Source organism: Molossus molossus, unplaced genomic scaffold, assembly GCF_014108415.1.
Source record: "Molossus molossus isolate mMolMol1 unplaced genomic scaffold, mMolMol1.p scaffold_m16_p_9, whole genome shotgun sequence".
NCBI classification, from domain to species: domain Eukaryota; kingdom Metazoa; phylum Chordata; class Mammalia; order Chiroptera; family Molossidae; genus Molossus; species Molossus molossus.
In genome coordinates this window covers 101,292,401-101,298,431 of record NW_023425403.1, presented here as the reverse complement: position 1 = coordinate 101,298,431, position 6,031 = coordinate 101,292,401, and the positions used below count along the sequence as shown (strand labels likewise).

General features: G+C 39.8%; 1 long non-coding RNA gene across 1 annotated transcript; it reads left to right on the top strand.

Moving 5' to 3' along the window:
* The first annotated feature begins 574 nt into the window (after positions 1-574).
* LOC118622296 lies at positions 575-2,629 on the top strand. The gene is made up of 3 exons (XR_004958033.1): positions 575-625; positions 780-872; positions 2,530-2,629. It is a non-coding gene; the product is annotated as an uncharacterized LOC118622296 (long non-coding RNA).
* The last annotated feature ends 3,402 nt before the right edge of the window (positions 2,630-6,031 follow it).

The window sequence follows — 6,031 nt, the reverse complement described above, 5'->3', positions numbered from 1 at the left end:
AACAAAGATACATTTTTAAAAAACAGATAATCATTTTGATGAAAGCCAGGCATGTAAAATGAATATCAAATAGACAGAATTAGCCCTGGTTGGTTTGGGTCAGTAGTTAGAGCGTCGAACTGCTAACTAAAAGGTCATGGGCTTGATTCCTGGTCAAGGTCACATACTTGGGTTTCAGGTTTCATCCACAGCCCTGCTCAGGATTGTGCGAGAGGCAAACAATCGATGTATCTCACATCAATGTTTCTCTCTCTCTCCCCACTTCTCTCCCTTCCCTTCCACTCTATTTAAAAAAAAAAAAAAATCAATGGAAATTAATCTTCAGGTGAAGATTAACAACAAAAACAAAAATAAATTTGTGAACTTGAAATAGCATGAAAAAGTGCAAACATATTTTTATCTTGAAAAATTCTCTCTCCTTTTTTTCCCCTCCATTTTTATTTCAGGAAGAGGGGAGTTGTTTATGAGGAAACAGCACTTATAACAGGGTATATCTGTCAGGGTGTTTCTGGAAGAGATTGATATTTGAGTCAGTAGACCGAGTACAGCAGATTGCATTCCCTGACGTGGGTGGACCTCCTCCAATCTACTGAAGACCCGAGGAAGACAAAAATCTGACCTTTTTGTGAGTAAGAGGGAATTCCTTCTGCCTGACATCCTTGAGCTGAGAAATTGTTTTTTCCTGCCTTTAGACTCTATCTGAAACATAAGCTCTTCCTGGGTCTCAAGCCTCCTGACCTTCAGACTAAAACTTATACCCTCAGCTTTCCTGTTCTCAGGCCTTCAGATGTGAACTGGAATATACCATCAGCTCTGCTGTGTTTCCAGCTTGTTAACTAAAAATCTTGGGACTTGTCAGCCTCCACAATCATGTGAGTCAATTCTTTATAATAAATCTCTTATCTATCTATCATCTATCTATCTATCTATCTATCTATCTATCTATCTATCTATCATCTATCTATCTTCATCTATCATCTATCTATCTATCTATCATCTATCTATCTATCTATCTATCCATCTATCTATCTATCTATCTATCATCTATCTATCTATCTATCTATCTATCTATCAATCATCTATCTATCCATCCATCTTTCTATCCTATCGCTGTATATATCCTATTACTTCTGTTTCTCTCGAGAACCCTGACTAATGCAGGTTTACACCACTATTTGTGCCTATTAAAACCTTATTGGTGGCAAGTGACAGAAAAGTGTAGCTGAATTGCCTTTGATAAATTGAAATTCTGAATATATGTACCCCTATGTTCATAGCAGCACTATTTACAATAGCTAAGATCTGGAAACAGCCCAAGTGTCCATCAGTAGATGAATGGATAAAAAAGCTGTGGTACATGTACACAATGGAATACTATGCAGCTGTAAGAAAGAAAGATCTCTTATCCTTTGAGATGACATGGAGGGACCTGGATAGTATTATGCTAAGCAAAACAAGCCAAGCAGAGAAAGATAAATATGATATGATCTCACTTATTTATGGAATATAATGAATTAAACAAACTGATGAACAACATAGACCCAGAGACACAGACGTAGGGTACAGACTGACAAACCTCAGAAGAGGGAGTGGTGAGGGGGAAGAGATAAACCACAGAACTTATATGCATGTATGCATGACCAATGGACATAGACAACAAAACTGGGGATGGGGTCGGGGAGGGGTTGGGGAGGAGGGTGTCAATGGGGGAAAAAGGAGAAATGTTTGTAACATAAATAAATTAATAAAAATAATTTTTTTAAAAAATGGAAATTCTGGAGGTAGATGACTTGGTTTTAAGCCTGGCTTTATACAGTGGTTCAAATGAAATCAGAATCAATTTTCTTGATTTCATCATTTCTCAATTCTGCTTTCTTTGAGTGGACTCTAGTCTCACATAAGCTTTTCTCTAGTCAGAAGATTACTCTTCTAGATTCTCATCTGAGGTGGAGGTGGGGTGGAAAATAAGATTCCTATTATCTGAAACAAAAGCTCCAAAGGTTTTATTTTGTTTCAGTAGTTCTGATTGGGTCACATGCACATCCTTGTATATGGCCGAGAAAATATGATCCTGTTAGGTGGACCACATGTCCTTGTGGTCTCACATGTACCTGCTGCATGTGCCAGACTACAAGGCCTGGCTTCCTTCTCCTGAGTAGCTCTTTAGCTAGTCCATAGGCAACTGAATAGGTCAAGTCCCTACAGTTTGACGATAGCTTGCATGAGGGGAGCAAGAGAGGAAAGGCTGACTTGTTGATGACAAATTGTTCTCTGCTCGTTCAAATGTACTGGACCCTCAGGCGTAAGTCTGTGTGCTGTACATGTATAGGTGTCATCTGGCCCTTTTGAAACATTCTGGCTACTGGTTTTTCTAGGAATAATACGTGTGTGTGTGTGTGTGTGTGTGTGTGTGTGTGTATCTTTGTTGAGTAGTCATATGCTCTCTGTCAGCATCCATGATATGGTAGCAGGCTTACTTGCTTTCTTGTAAGTAGAATAAAATCTCAAAGCCTTCATGGTTCTCAACAGATATGTGATTGATTTGAACCTGGATAACCTGCTCCAAGGCATCTCCACCTGGAACATGTTGACTGAGAAGAGGAGGAGGTCTCCCAGAGAAAGACTGGGCACAGCTACCAGAAGATGACCAAATAGATGGTGGGCAGAGAAAAAATTGGAAATTGTGCTAACTTGCCCAACTTGCCCACTTGTGTCCTACCTCCAGGCTCCCATATCTATTTAAAATGCAGTATTTTAAAATCCATTTTAGCCCTGGCTGGTTTGGCTCAGTGGTTGGAGTGTTGAACTGTGGACCAGAGAGTCCCGGGTTCGGTTCCTGTTAGGGGCACGAACCAAAAAAAAAAATAAAAATAATAAAAAAATAAATAAAAATCCATTTTAACATTTGGGTAATTTTACTTTTAAGTATCTTCACTGGGTTCAAAACTCCATGAAGAATAACAGAATTCCTCAGGACTCAGGGACAAGAATCCCATAGCTACCACAAACCACCTGTCCAAGAAAAGGACACCTGTGAGTGATGACGGACAGAACTTTCTTTCTTTCATTTTATCTATCTATCTATCTATCTAATTACTGAGCCAATATTTTTTTTAATCCTCACCAGTCGATATGTTTGTTTTTTTAATTAATTAATTAATTTTTGTTACAGATGTTTCTTCTTTTTCCTCCATTGACACCCTCCTTCCAATCCTGCCCCCGCCCAGCATTATTGTCTATGTCTTTGTCTATGCATACATGCATATACATTCTGTGGTTTATCTCTTCCCTCCCCCCATGTCCACCTCTTGAAGCATGAGGTTTGTCAGTCTGCACCCCACTTCTATGTCTCTGGGTCTATTTTGTTCCTCAACTTATTATGTTCATTATATTCCAAAAATAAGTGAGATCATGTGATATTTGTCTTTCTCTGCTTGGCTTGTTTTGCTTAGCATAATATTCTCCAGGTCCCTTCATGTCATCTCAAAGGATAAGAGATCTTTCTTTCTTACAGCTGCATAGTATTCCATTGTGTACACGTACCACCGCTTTTTTATCCACTCATCTATTGATGAACACTTGGGCTGTTTCCAGATCTTAGCTATTGTAAATAGTGCTGCTATGAACATAGGGGAACATATATTCTTTATGATTGGTGTTTCAGGCTCCTTAGGGTATATTCCTAGAAGTGGGATCACTGGATCAAATGGCAGTTCAATTTTTAATTTTTTGAGGAAACACCATATTGTTTTCCATATTTCTTTCATTTTAAGGAAAGGCTTTTCAAAATATAATTTTAAACACTATCAACACTAACAGAAATTAAACTAGAATAAAAAAACCACCCAACTCAAAACTTATCATTCCCTTCTAAATGAATACTTCAGTTATGTTCCATTTCCCCCAAACTAACACAAGTAAGTAACATTTGCATAACTTCAGGGTTTTCTACTTTATTTTACTTGATTATCCTAGCAATTCAGCAAAGATGGTTTTGTGAGTTATTGCCTCTGTACATTGGAGGAAAGAAAAGCTGAGAAAGATTAAGGGTTCCATTCTCGAATACAGAGCCTGGTGCATAGGGTGGTTACTTGAGTCAGCGCGGTGTTAACAGCACTTGTAGATTCCATTTGCTTTGCCTCTGTTGGTGGTGACAGATTTTTACTTTTGGAACCTAATTGCCCAATAACTTCTGCCAGTGACACCGTATGGATGCCAACAAGCAGTCCTCTGTCTTTATGAGTGAAGGACCTTTACAGCTCCCTACGTGGAATAATTTGAAGACTCTCAGAAGGCTTTTATGCCCCTGAATATCTCATCCATCAGGACCTGTAATGCCTCTATCAGAAAGGCGTTTCCCTGGGTTTTGGTGACCTTTTGGTTCTTAAGAGGGCCTTATTAAAATCTACAGAACATTGAGAGGGATGATTGTATAAACAAGGTTTTGCTAAGCCCAGTAAAAGATTTTTTCAACCATAAACGTTAGCAGACTGTTGCGAACATCTGTTGTTTTCTTTGCTTGGCACCTCACAACCACTCTCACTGAATGGAGCTGTCTCTTCCTCTCAATAACATGGTTATTTGAGGAGCAACTTGTTAGAATAATGTGATTATTGGTAGTAATCATTCTAGTGTCAGAACTGTGTCAATGGAGACCTTCCCTGGGACTTTGGGATTGAGATGCAGAGAGAAAGAACTCTCTGCCTCTCTCTCCCTCTCTCTTTCATTAAAGGCTAATTTCACTGTCCACATAGAGGGCAAAAGCAGGTACTCTCTGCCCAGAGGATTGTGAAGACAAGAACTGAGTAGAGTCCTAAGAAACCTGAAGAGGCACATTAGAACGTTTTGGATTCCATGGAGGTGTTATATTAGGAATCTCTCACACATATTCACCACTTGTGCCCATTTAGTTCATCTTATTTAATAAACGCCAATTGAAAGCCTACTGTGCTGTGCCCTAGAGACACAGAGGTGACATCAGTCGCATCCTCAGGAAGCTCCCAGGCTGGTAAGTGAGTCAGACAAGCAAACAACTTATTTCAAAATGTATGACCAGTATTCCAAACATAATAAATGTGTTAGGTATTGTAACCAAGGAAGGTGGTTCTGGGAGAAGAGGGGAGCCAGGATGGGGTCAGGTGGACTTCAGGGAGGGGTTAACTTTTGAGTGGTTCTTGCTGGATAAGTGGGAATTTTCCCATGGAAAGATGTTGGGCACATAGACTGTGATTTTGGACATGTACCATGCTCCACGAGAGGAGAACAGGAGCATGTGAAAATGTAGGGAGGAGGAAAAATGTATGGTGTTTGTGAGGAAGGCTTGCAGTCTGTGAGGTTGAACCTCAGTGCTTAGTGGGACAGTAGGACAGGACACCTAAAAACAGGTAAAAGCCATCCTGGGAGGGGCCTCGTGCTCTGGGCTAGCAGATTCCATCCTGTTTGAGGATGACCACTTTGACAGCAGAAGAGTGAAGGGTTAAGCGCATAGGCTCTGGAGGCAGGCAGGCTGGGTTCAGGGTCCCAGCTCTGAGGCCCAGTGTCTGTATGCCCTTGAGCAAACTGATGATCCTCTCTAAGATGCAGTTTCCTCATTTGCAATTTGCTGCTTAATGGTATGTGCCAAAAAGTCTGCTTGGGAAAATTAAATGAGTCATGTCTTTAAAGCAGTTAGCACAGTCTGACAAACATAGTGATAACTGAATACTAAGTAGATACTACAAGTGATTTGAATAGCAGTAGGTTGATGGCTCCCATAGGGAGTGAAAATGTTTGGGTATACCTAGGATCTCCTAAAGAAGAAAAACTAGCACCAATTCTGGAGAGAAAGCTTAGAGAGCTTGTTCACTGGAGTAACTCATGGCTAATGATCTGGAAAATGTGTTTCCAGGTAGCTTGGCAGGGGAAAAACAATTAGAAATAATGGTGAAATAATTTTCAATGAATAGTCTATGTCAAGTACAGGATAGAAAACCAAAGACACTGAAAAGTTGCTAAGAGAGCAAATTGTAAAATTTCTTATCACAAAATTAAA